The sequence below is a fragment of the Nannobrachium achirus genome (assembly GCF_963921795.1).
Source record: "Nannobrachium achirus genome assembly, chromosome: 24".
NCBI classification, from domain to species: Eukaryota; Metazoa; Chordata; class Actinopteri; order Myctophiformes; family Myctophidae; genus Nannobrachium; species Nannobrachium achirus.
In genome coordinates, this window is record NC_137831.1 from 43770079 (window position 1) to 43784176 (window position 14098).

Below are 14098 nucleotides of genomic sequence, written 5' to 3' on the forward strand. Positions count from 1 at the left end.
AGTAAGTAGCCTGCTAGCTAACAGTATACCTTATTTCTGTGGTTAAACTTGTCTAAAACACTGCATAATTCGACCAAATGAGTGAGTTTTGAACAATGCTGTTGCTGTTGTGTTGGTTGTGTTGAAACTTGACATGAATGTTATTTAACCATTCGAACTTTGCTAAAGCTAACGTTTGCTATTTTTATCAGTTAGTTCAGTAAGCCACCCTGTAACATCAATGCTAACAAAATTATTGTAGATTAGTGGTTCTAAGTGGGGTCCAGGGACCCCAAGCCTGCCTCGGCAGTCCTTTGGGAGTTCCAGGGGGTCCACAAAATGGACCCTTTTATAGGGTGTAACTCAGAGTGAGTACAAATGTAACCAAATGGACCCACCAAATGGATTACATTTGTACACACATTGTTTGACAGCACAGTCATCAGTGTATTTTGGATTTATGTCAATTTGTGTTTTCACTTCAGATATTTAACCACTTGAACTGTCAACAAACTTGCCCTTTCACTCTGTACTTAGTCTGCTCTTTTCCCCCTCTACACCAAAGCTCTTTGCCAAAAATAGCCGATCTACAAGCTGTGAGCTTGTAGATCGGCTATTTTTGGCTAAAGTTCTCAGAATATGGACGCTAGGGTTCAAGTTGTTAATATAAAAAAAGAGAGGTTTCTATCATTTGGAGGACCAGGACCCCCTGTAGTAACTCTGTTACAATAACAATATACAATATCACAATATTCTTCCAAGCTGTATCACGATACCCAATCTTATGACAATTCTTTTTCATGTTGTTTTTCAGAACATTTAGACCAGTGGTCCTCAAAGTGGGGTCCAGGGACTAAATTGACCCTTACGAGTACGTAACTCTGACAGTATACAAATGGACCCGTAAGGGTCCATTCGGTTTCATTTGTATACTGTCAGAGTTAAGTGGAGACCTTGACATTTTAAAGTTTGAGAACTACAGATTTAGACCAAAATGCAAGTTTAAATGGATTCTGCAATGGATCTCTGTATTAGCAATTCAACAGGATTTTGTAATAAGGCTCCCTCATTGTATCACAATATATACAATATCTCTGAAAAGGCATATCGTGGAGACATTGTATCATCTCAACGATACAATATCACCATATCGCCCACTCCTACGCCCACCCCAGATTTGTCATTTCTTTCTGTTACCTCAAATTAAATTGTGCATTTCACTTGGCGTGTGTGTGTGTGTGTGCGCGTGCGTGCGTGCGTGCGTGCGCGTGTGTGTGTGTGTGTGTGTGTGTGTGTGTGTGTGTGTGCATGCACAAGTGTTGTGACAATTGTTTAGTTTCCTTATGGATACTTTGTCAGCTAACGTAGAGCCAACATTCATTCTGCAATAATTATGTTCATAGTGGAGCAGATTGTTCACTTCTGAATGTGGTGTTCTTTTATATACCTTATTCCCTAGACGGAGAAGGACAATTTTCTCAAAGGGTGACTGCAATTGTTGACAAATGACAAGTGAGTTTAAATTAATTACTTTGTTAAATTTAAGAGCACTACATGTCTGATTAAGTTAAAGATTTCTAAGGTGTCTGGGTGCGTGCACGGTGCACTTAATGCTTTCGTTTACACCAGTCACAAGGCGGTCCTGATTTTAGAAGTAGACTGTATCCTTAGGTGTCAATGAATTGTCTAACTTATTTGTTAAGTTAATATTATTTTGTGAATTCAAATAAAGCAATTGTCTGTCTGTCTGTCTGTCTGTCTGTCTGTCTGTCTGTCTGTCTGTCTGTCTGTCTGTCTGTCTGTCTCTCTCTGTCTGTCTTTCTTTGGGTAAAAATGATGTGCTTGTATTTTCTAACCATGTTGGAGATCTGTTAGCAATAGACTATTGACATCTTAGCTTCATTTCCTTCCTGTGACTTTTACCATATACCCAGGTTGGCATGGTTGCAGACATAGGAGGCAGTACACTAGACAACTGTACCATAGGATGGTGGTGTCCAATCAACTGGCTCTGCTGCAGACTGCAGTACATCCTTGTGCGACGCTGCAAGAGGGTGTTCCGAACTTCCGAGACCTGCATCTTTTTGATGTTCTATATGGTAAATTTAAGTTGCTCACTGTAATTTTCCTGGAACTTTCCTTTTGTCTTTCTAACTTTAAATGCTGTTAGGCAAAACGTTTGATGTACACAAGTAGCATGCCACAGTATACAGTTGTCTTAACTGCTGAAAAGGGATCACATAATTATGATCCTGTTCAATATAATTATCTCCATCTAGTTGCCTCCACAAATCAGGTAATCAAGTTTATAGCAGACGATATTGATTAGTCTGAAATCAAATCTGTTCTCAGATTTGACTAGATTTGACTCAGTTATTATTTATTTAAAGCACACACACATTGCTCAGTCATATAAAACCTTTGAACAAATGTCTGTCTTATAAGGATCATAATGTAAAATTAAGCTAGCATTACTAAGTTTGCTTCTTGTCATTTCTTTTTAGGGGCACTAAAGAAGAACCATGACAGTCACACAGGACTTGCACCAGAAGGAGGCAGAGAAGTCTGTCGAAGTGGTTCACAGAAGCTCGTGACTGAGGTGGGAGCAGGGCAGCCCTTGAAAACACACAGGACAATACGCAAAATGTCACCTGACTGCCTCAGTCTTGGTAACACGCACGTGCGCACACGCAACGGATCCCACTCTGTGTTCAGAATATTTAAGTTCATGTAGTTTGCCCACGCATATAGCATACACTGTTTTAAAATAATTGTTTACAAGAGTTAAAGGGATATTTCACTTTCAAACATGGGTGTCATTTTAAGGTTTATTCAGATAGCACCCCATGCTGTTTTAAATGGTTTGATTCAATATTTAAATATTTGATGTTAATTTTATTTTATTTAATTAATGTATTTAATGTATTTTTTCCCTAAAAAGAATTGGAACATGTAATTGGGAAAAACATGGCCCCTTGTGCATTAGAAGGCCAATATCAGTCACTAGAACCATGGTTGTATATCTGATAAAAATGTATATAAAATGTTAAATACTGAATCAAGCAACTTAACAATGTGGGGTGCTCACAAGATAGTGAGCCCGTCTGGGGGTTATATACAATATATATTACTGTTACATAATGCAGACAAGTGCATCGTCTTTAAGGTGGTTGTGTTCCATTTTATATCCTTCTCCTATCACAGCAGCTTACACATCTTGCTGCTGTGTTGCGCATTGCTGTACTTCCCTCAGCAGATATGGGAGTTTATTTGTCATGTTTTCAAACTCTTCTTGGGTGGTTTTGATCTGTGGAAAGTGTCTCTCTGATGTCTTTGTACAGTGGGCAGGCGGTTAGGAAGTGTAACTCAGTTTCTACTTCATTTTGTGCACAGTGGGTGCAAAGTCTGTTTTCACTGAGTCTCTACCTAGTTGATTTGGGTCGGTCACCTTGCTCATGTATTCTACCATGGTGTATTCTCTGTTTAGGGCCAAGTAGTATTCTAGTTTGCTCTCCTTATTGGTTGCGTAAATGTGGTGTGTTGAACAATAGTTTGGTAGGACGCCAATTTGTGGTTTGCCCAGGACTTGCTTTCTGTGAGGAAGTTTAGAATTTTTTGATTGATGATCATGCAGAGACTTTTCCAAGGTTGCTGTTTACACATGTCCCATTGTAATTATTTGGGTCATATTTGTCTCCACTTTTGTAGATTGGCGTTATCATCCCTTGGTTCCATAAATTGGGGGAAATCCCAGAGCTGAGTTTTAATATGGCCAGTTGAAATTTGATGTAAGTCATTTCACTAAGAATGCCACTCAAAGGAGTCTCCTCTAGGCCTACCGTTAACTATGTACAGACTCATTGTGAAAGAGAGCTGTAGCAGTTGTTGTGACCCATGTTTGTTTGTTTGTTTGTTGCTTTATCATGATTGTGTCTCTGGGTACATGTTGGGGAACTGATTTACCCCCTCCTGGTACGTATAAAGTATTTGTTTTCAGCCTGTGGGGCAGTCACCTCTGTGCCATGTCTTAGGACAATGATGTATATGTTTGCAATTTATCTGGAAAAGGTCTAGCGTTCTGCTCTTATGCCAATAGTTGGGGATCCACATGCCCAAAAGCTCAAGGAATAGGTTTGAACCTGTGATGTTCTGCCGCACTTTTTATTTCTGTTTTATCTATTAGTTTGGTCATTAAGGTCCACAGAATGAGAGGCCTGCTCTGCCAGAAACATTGCGAAAAAAAGTTATGGCCATTTGTATATTCACTGTCCCATTGACTCCACTACACAGGAAAGGATATACATTATAAAAAAAGAAAACATCTGCTTTAAGTAGCATGTGAGGGGTCAAACTGGAGGGTTTTCATGACAGTGGTTCTCAACATTATTATTATTACAGCAATTATTTTTCGGAGATCCCCAAATGATCATCTTAATGATCTCATTTCTAAAGTGACCATTTATTGACTTTTAACTATAACTATAAACTATAACTATACTAAATGGACACTATAGTACTTTATTAATACATAACAATATAATAGTGCTGTTTACTTTACAAGTCACAAAATGGTGAATGTAGCATTAAAATCATGTGGTAGGCCACCATTTAAAAATGTAGTGTCCTGGCAGACACAAGAAGAGCAGGCATTGAGCTAAGGATGAGGGGGCACCTCAATCTCTCTAAAAGGGCCACTTCACCTCTAGGACAACCTTATCTTATTGTATTGTTGTTTGGGACAAGATTAACACAATCCTGAGTTATGTTTTGTGTTCAATCTGTGTTTTGAGATATTTTAGTATTTCAGCTGTACTAGTGATGCATTTTGCATCATCAGTGATGCGTTTATGATGCAAAACGCATCACTAGTACACAGTGATGTTACTAGGTTTTCCATGTAATGGGTCCCGGGACCCACAGGTGGTCATTCAAATGGGTCCCAGAAAAGAATGAATGAGTCCCTGGGCGACTTGAATGAGTTTTTGATGTGGGATGCGCACGTAATGACATCACTGAGTACATGCTGAAATACTAAAATATCTCAAAAAACAGATTGAACACAAAAAATAACCTAGGATTGTGTTGATCGTGTCCCAAACAACAATAAAATAAGATCAGGTTGTCCCAGAGGTGAAGTGGCCCTTTAAGTAATGTAAAGTATACATGATGTGAACATGCATGGTATGTCATCATCAGACCAACATTTATCCTTTTGCCCAAAATGTTTGAATACTGGTTTTGTAGATATTATAGAAATATTAGCCCTTAATTTTGCAATGTTCAATCGTGTTCTAATGATGTATTCTTTACATTAAGCCCAAAGCCCACCATTTCCCCCAAATTTAAATTTTTAACATTTTGGAAGAAATAGCCAATTTTACATCTAGGTGCCCACTCTTCCTGTTACTGGGTATATTGCGTATATAGCCTACCCGCTTCTAATGTGGGTAGGCTTTAGTACCAGCCATGCATGATTCTATCTGCCTAGCTCCAACATGCATGCTCGCTCGTTCACACAGAGCCTCTCCGTAATTTGTATAGTGTTCGTTCTGAAACAACGCTCCAACTGTTCCATCTAGAAGCTAACACTATTAGCAGCATCAATGGTAGTAGCAGGCTGCCAGCTCAGCCAAATGAATTGATGTTATGAATGAGTGAATGGCGCACACAGCGTGCTGTTTGGCTGAAACAAGCCTTGGCAAAGGGCAGTCCACCCTAGACCTTGTATATTCCAGGATGATATAGTGAGTAATTTGGTATTCCATAGTTTACATTGTTACATCCCAGGGGTCCTGCTCTGGGCCCATGGTCGATGTGTGTGTGTTGGGCATGGCTCCGGTCACCACCTTTTGCATAATGTGTGTGGTAGAGGAGGGAGAGGGAGAGTAGGTGGTGGTGAGGCTGGTGCATGAGTGTATATTGTGGACATCAACGGGGTGGATGAGCTACCCTGCTGTGTGGCACAAGGTTGTCTGGGTGAAGCATGGGGGTGTCTAGGGGTGTCCTCTGTGTGGAGTGGTGTCTAGCAGAGGGTCATCTGTGTGGTGTCTGGGTCTAGTAGCCCTGCTAGAAAAACCAGCACAAGACCAGCAGTAAGACCAGCACCAGCACAAACCAGCGCATGTTGTGTTTTCGAGCTGGTCTGTGCTGGTGCTGGTGCTGGTTTGTGCTGGTCCCACCATCTAAACCAGCATGAACCAGCACAGACCAGCACCAGCACAAACCAGCGCTTACTGCTGGTCTGTGCTGGTGCTGGTCTGTGCTGGTCTGTGCTGGTGTGGTCAGGGACCCCCGGGGGACCCCCCTGAGAAGTGGACCAGGTGTTTGCTGGTTTAATTTGCTCTTTGCTCTGGTGCTTGAATCCTGTTCTGTATTTGACCATATTAGATTGTGACATTATTTTTGACATTGTGGGTGTGAGTGGGATTCGAACTTACTACCTCTGGCACTTCAGTCCTGCACTTATCCTCGGCGACACTGGAACCTGTTAGTTAAAATGGGTGTTTGTCCCTATTTGTATATGACCAGCTTAGACCAGCACAGACCAGCACAGACCAGCACCAGCACAGACCAGCACCAGCACAGACCAGCAGTAAAACACAACATGTGCTGGTTTGTGCTGGTGCTGGTCTGTGCTGGTTTATGCTGGTTCATGCTGGTCTGTGCTGGACCAGCACCAGCACAGACCAGCAGTAAAACACAACATGTGCTGGTTTGTGCTGGTGCTGGTCTGTGCTGGTCTATGCTGGTTCATGCTGGTCTGTGCTGGACCAGCACCAGCACCAGCACAGACCAGCAGTAAAACACAACATGTGCTGGTTTGTGCTGGTGCTGGTCTGTGCTGGTCTATGCTGGTTCATGCTGGTCTGTGCTGGACCAGCACCAGCACCAGCACAGACCAGCAGTAAAACACAACATGTGCTGGTTTGTGCTGGTGCTGGTCTGTGCTGGTCTATGCTGGTTCATGCTGGTCTGTGCTGGTGCTGGTGCTGGTCTATGCTGGACCAGCACCAGCACCAGCACAGACCAGCAGTAAAACACAACATGTGCTGGTTTGTGCTGGTGCTGGTCTGTACTGGTCTGTGCTGGTCTATGCTGGTTTATGCTGGTTCATGCTGGTCTGTGCTGGTGCTGGTGCTGGTCTGTGCTGGTGGACCAGCATGGGACCAGCACAGACCAGCATAGACCAGCACCAGCAACAGCACAGACCAGCATGAACCAGCATAAACCAGCATAGACCAGCACAGACCAGCATGAAAATTGTGCTGGTCTGTGCTGGTTTTTCTAGCAGGGAGGTTGTCTGGCAGAGTTGTTCATCAATTTGTTGCTTCTGCAGGATATGCCTGGGCTGTGGTTGAGTGTGGTATCCTTCCTGTTCTTTGCCAAGGTAAATAGGAGGCAAAGACACCAACATCATTTTCGCTATCTCACAATTCCAACCGGCAGATTCGTCGCACCATGGGTGCCAAACTGTAGCCGGAAGTTTGGTAGAAGGCACTGGGGTCAGTGAAACCCTGTGGTGCAGCCTGGGAGCAGCTCTTGAATAGGCACTATTTCTGAACAATTGAGACTCAGTTCAGGAAAATAAAACAAGGCTTGACACACATTTATTATTGCTCTGTTGATTTTCGATCGATGTGTGCACTGTCATTTTATAGCAGTATCTAAAGAGCAAAAATTATGTTTCTAAACGTGCCAAGTATTGCGAGACTATCCACCGTTTCCTGTCTGGGAACCAAACCATGTGATACTTCGGAGAAACGATTATTATTTACCGTTATTATTTAATTATGTACAGTGCACATCGAAAAGCAAGTGATTGTAAAAATACCTTTGATATGTTTTCTTTTATATTCCTGGAAAGATTATATGACAAAGGTTGTTTAGTTTAGTTTATTTGATCGTCACATATTTTCATACAGGTCATACATTCATATAATCATTGTTACATGTGATCAAAAGGAAAAGGCTGAAGCTGAAAGCTTGTGAATGCCTATCCTACTTATTCATGAATTAAGACATTGATTAGTTATAAAAGTGTTCAGATTATTATATATTTCTTTTTAAAAAAAAAAAAAAAGAAAAAAAAAGAAGAAGACAGACTATTCATAAACAGTTTCTTCCAGGTTTGTTCGTGAGCTGATCTAGCCGGCTCCATCCACTGTCACGTTATTTCATCGCACTTCCGGTGTGAGTTCTGGCACCCATGGTGTGCGTCATGGCCGGCGGTCACGTGTTTGCCTTCCCTTCCTTCAGAAAGAGCTTCCTTGTTCTTTGCAAATGTTGGGATTTCAGTTTTGCAGATGTGAACCTCGATTTCTTTTCCTGTTCAGTGTTGGTTGTTGTTTCGCGAAGTAAAGTTTTTGCATCATTGCAAAGATTTGGGGTATTTGTACGTTGATGTTGGCAGGTTTGACGTCTCGTCTGGGTAGCAGTGAAAAGATTACTATTTTTTCTGTTGAGGACAGACACACATGAACACACAGTGACTAAAAACAAACACTCCAAGGAGTGGGGACTATTCTAAAAGCCAGAGTGGCCCCAAACATGTTTGAAAGTTGAATATCCTATTTACTTGATAGTTCTTGTGTTCTTGAAGTGGCTCAACATTGGCCAATAAGCTAGTCTGGGATCACTTCACTTTTCGAGGTTTGATCCGGTCGGGAGTGGAAACCACTTTATGTCATGTTATAGTACTCAAAGGACTACAAGTTGCCGGAACTATCAACCCGGATTCATGGGTTATATATCCAGGTCAGCTGTGTGGGATCAATCATTTTTCTGAGGCCTGTGGTCAATGTTTGAGTTTGAGTTCCGAGTTTTACGTAACCCTGATTGTACATAGCCCTAGTTAAAGCTGACTTGAAGATGCTTGTTATGTATACCGTTGCTGCTGGCACCACATAATGTGTTTGTTAAGGACTAATGTTTACATTAAAGGAGCTATAGTCAACTTTTTCTTGAAAAACTGATGCTAAAATAAAGATAATGTTTTTATAAAAAAAATTGCTGTATACATGTGTTTCTATTCAAAGATGACCATGTAAAATAATGATAAAATAATCATTTTGGCCATTGACGGACCGACACTTTGTTTCTGGTCTTGTTAGACTAGGATGTAAACAAATTGTCGGCCCGACAATGGCCAAAAAGATTATTTTATCATTATTTTATGCTTTTTGTGGACATTTTTGAACTGAAACAACATGTATGAAGCTTATTTTTTTATAAAATATTTTTCGAAACATTTTAGCATCCGTTTTTCAAGAAAAAGTTGACTATAGCTCCTTTAAGTTGGCACTACTGTTTGCACTTTATTTACAGTTATTATTGCATATATATTGTTTTACTTGTTTTATTTTTATTTTTGCACTATACAATATTTTATCAGTTCCAGCAGACTTTTTTTTTTCTCAGAGTGACTCCGAGTGCCAAAGTTAATGTTCTGAAGAGTTTGGATCCGATCAAATTGTATGGAGTGGGTTACACACTTTATTTTAATTTATATATATTTTCTTTTCTTCTTTTAAACACGTTTTTGTAAACATAATTTGTGTATACGTTCTTTTTAGTTTTAATCAATTTTAACCCATTACAGTACAATAAACTTTATTAATTTTGTTACATTGTCTGAAATTGTTTTTTCAATCTTTCCCACAATGGTTAAATTGAAATTTGCTAAACTTAAGTCACCTTTTGAATCTTAATGGAAGTTATTGTTGTTGTAATTATCTTAACTAAACCCTAAAGCAAGTAGCCCCCATTAGCAGCAATGAAGAGAATAACACCGATTTAGAAATAAGAGCCACGGAGGGAATATCCAGTGATTACTGATGCTGCCAGGGGCCCAGGGCTGGAGAGCCAGCCGCACTTTGGCACTCGCCCCCTCCTGGAGAGTCTTCACTCAGTTCACTGCATGCGTCCATCAAGGAACTGCATGCGTCCATCAAGGAACTTCATCCCTATGGAAGGAATAGGCCTACTGTGAGTAGCAGCTGTCTACACTCATTGGTAAGTGTTGGAATTTAGCTGGCATTTGTTTTCCTGCTGTTTTAATTTGTCACGTCTGAGACAGATGCGTAGGCTATTTTAGGCTATAGGCTTAATTTCTTTTTCTATTTGTATCATTGTAGAAGTCAACAGAATGATGGTGAACTTGGTGAAGTGAAAGCTTGATAGTGAGTGAATGGCAAGAGAGCTGTGTGACCCACCTAGCTGTGACAATAGAGCGCATCTAATTAGTTTTCCCCAGACAGGATTTTTTTTAATGTTGATTGGTTTATGTTGTTTAAACTGCTCTGTTGTAGTCTGGTGGCATTAGTTGGCAAACTTGGCATTTAAAAGTCAGGGGACGGAACATTGCATTCAGATGACAGTAGCCGCACACTGCTGCCAGTGTTGCCAGGTCTGCTTATAATAAGTGACTTTGGGCTTGTTTTCCTGTAAAGTCACTTGAAAACATGCATAGTTGTGGGTTGCTTTTTAGTTTAAGTTTGTTTCTGAAGTGTACTTGCTTATTTGGCCTTGCTTTCAAGATTCTTTTTTTAAAATAGCTGATGTAATAGAGCGGTGGTGAAAATGGATGCTTCTTTTGGGCTTTTTTCATAGACCTGTTTGCTTGTTTGTGTGGTGGAAAATGTGGCAACACTCAGTGAGAGAAAACAAACACATTGCATATTTAGCTTTTTGGTTGGTTGATTTACTTTATTCAGTTTGCAGATTGTACACTTTAGTTAAATCTATTTAAACGGCAGTAAAGGCAGCTATTGTATTCAGACAGTTTTCCCAGGTTCCCAGTTAAAATATGATTATTTTTGGGGTTGCTGCCTGAAAAGGTTGATCCACTGCTCTAGTGTGCATGCTCAAGAAGTGTAGCTTCACTACAGGCTGCACACTGCCTTTCTGTTGTCGACCTTTAGCCCATATAGGCTTATTTGGGTTTCTAACTGGGTCTAATGTGGGGTCTACACAATAAATCTCACGTCGTAACCACATGTGTTCCACCTGTGTTTGCATATATGGGCTTGAACTGGGATCTGAATAGGCCTTACGTGGGTTCCAGCTGGGAAACCACTTGGAGCCCTTAATGGGCTATCACAAGTGTGGCCTACATGGGGCACACATATTTTGCCCTGCTGGAACCCACTTAAGGCCCACTCAGATCCCAGTTCGGGTCCATATAGGCAAACATAGTTGTTGCCCACATGGTTCCCAGATACAATTTCCCATTTGGAACCCACCTGAGACCCAGTCAAAAACCCAGGTAAGCCCATATGGGCTAACCCAGGTGTGCCCCTCGCAGCTAAACCAGATGGAACCCAAAATGGGCAAACCCAATTGTGGCCTACATAGGGCACTTATAGTTTGCCCAGCTGGAACCCACTTAAGGCCCACTCAGATCCCAGTTTGGGTCCATATAGCCAAACATAGTTGGTGCCCACATGGTTCCCAGATACAATTTCCCATTTGGAACCCACCTGAGACCCAGTAAAAAACCCAGGTAAGCCCATATGGGCTAACCCAGGTGTGCCCCTCGCAGCTAAACCAGATGGAACCCAAAATGGGCAAACCCAAGTGTGGCCTACATGGGGCAGTTATAGTTTGCCCAGCTGGAACCCACTTAAGGCCCACTCAGATCCCAGTTCGGGTCCATATAGGCAAACATAGTTGGTGCCCACATGGTTCCCAGATACAATTTCCCGTTTGGAACCCACCTGAGACCCAGTCAAAAACCCAGGTAAGCCCATATGGACTAACCCAGGTGTGCCCCTCGCAGCAAAACCAGATGGAACCCAAAATGGGCAAACCCAAGTGTGGCCTACATGGGGCACTTATAGTTTGCCCAGCTGGAACCCACTTAAGACCCACTCAGATCCCAGTTCGGGTCCATATAGGCAAACACAGTTGGTGCCCACATGGTTCCCAGATACAATTTCCCGTTTGGAACCCACCTGAGACCCAGTCAAAAACCCAGGTAAGCCCATATGGGATAACCCAGGTGTGCCCCTAGCAGCCCCCAGGAGCAAAACCAGATGGAACCCATGCCCACATACCCATGCAAAAAAACATATGGGGCACCTATAGTTTGCCCAGCTAGAACCCACTTAAGGCCCACTCAGATCCCAGTCCGGGCCCATATAGGCAAATACAGGTGGAGCCCACATGTTTCCCACATAAAATTGCCCATTTGGAACCCACCTGAGACCCAGTCAAAAACCCAGGTAAGCCCATATGGGCTACCCAGGTGTGCCCCTAGCAGCACCCAGGAGCAAAACCAGATGGAACCCAGAACCTGTGAACCCGTGTAAATGGGTGAACCCAAGTGTGGCCCTCATGGGGCACCTATAGTTTGCCGAGCTGGAACTCACTTAAGGCCCACTCAGATCCCAGTCCGGGCCCATATAGGCAAACACAGGTGGAGCCCACATGTTTCCCACATAAAATTGCCCATTTGGAACCCACCTGAGACCCAGTCAAAAACCCAGGTAAGCCCATATGGGCTACCCAGGTGTGCCCCTAGCAGCACCCAGGAGCAAAACCAGATGGAACCCAGAACCTGTGAACCCGTGTAAATGGGTGAACCCAAGTGTGGCCCTCATGGGGCACCTATAGTTTGCCCAGCTGGAACCCACTTAAGGCCCACTCAGATCCCAGTTCAGGCCCATATAGGCAAACACAGGTGGTGCCCACATGGCTCCCGCATAAAATTGCCCATTTAAAACCCACCTGAGACCAGTCAAAAACCCAGGTAAGCCCATATGGGCAACCCAGGTGTGCCCCTAGCAGCACCCAGGAGCAAAACCAGATAGATCCCATGCCCACATGCCATGTAAAAAAGATATCGGGCCCAGATGGCAATGTTGGCTGGGCAGCCCATCACAGATAAGAAGATCCAGACAAAAATAAAAACATGACATAAAAATACGGTTCCTACGAAACAGTGTGGGCTCGCATGTAACACCATGTATGGGCACAAAGATCTACCCTTAGGCTGCACCTCATTGGCTAAAGGCCCTGCCTTTGTACTGTCGGTGTCGGTACAGTGTTACGTAATTTTGAGGAGAACTTGACTGATAGATTACGTCGTTTTGAGGAGAACTTGACTGATAGATTACGTCATTTTGAGGAGAACTTGACTGATAGATTACGTCATTTTTTAGGAGAACTTGGTAGATAAACTAGACCAGGTCAACCTGGTTGTGCCAGACCCCCTGTCTGTCATCATCATTTATGACATCATGCCTTTTGTAGGCATGTCATCATCATGTCATCATCATATATACCCTTTATATAGAAAACCCGGACCGACATTTGCTTATGTAGGCCTACCCATTTCATGGGTCTGGCAATAATGAAGATAACATACGTGTGCTCGCTTTCAGCGTGCCCACAATTAATCAATATATTTTGTTGCACAACATTATAAATTCTGAAAAAATAAATAAAAAGAGCATGCAGCAGTAATCTCATTGAAAATAAATAGCACACAATTGAATACTACAATTATTCAAAACTAGAAAGATGCAATTGGAAATTGCAAGTGTGGTTGCTGTGACACGAGTCACACTTGCAAATTAATTCCGTCTTTAAAGTCAACGGGGGAAATGTATTCACTAATAAACCAGTGAAGTACCATGCATAGTAATACATAAGGACCGCAGGAATACACAAGAAACGGAGGGGGAGAGTGATTTAATCCGGTTGCTCCGTAGGTCCGGACGTAATTGTCTGTCTCCGTAACCTTACGGACAACACTCAACCCGGCGGATTAAAACCGATAAAAAACGTACGGACGCATGAACTACCCGTGGCGAACTTTTGTCAACCGTGGCAGTAGTGAGGACAATTACTTATAACAGCGGTTCTGAAACTATGTGTCCCAACAAGAAATATAATTTAGCAAGAAACTGTAAAAAAGGAACGTCATTGCAACCACTGGTGAAGAAGACGTCTCACTCCAGTCCTCACAGGCTCAAACGGCTGTATTGGCATGAGAATACATACACACAAACGCGCGCGCACACACTCACACCACCTCTCCTCCAAAAGCGAGATGGGTGCAGTGCACTGTGTTTTGTTATTATTACTCAGTCCGGGTGGTTAAATCTGTGTACCCTCG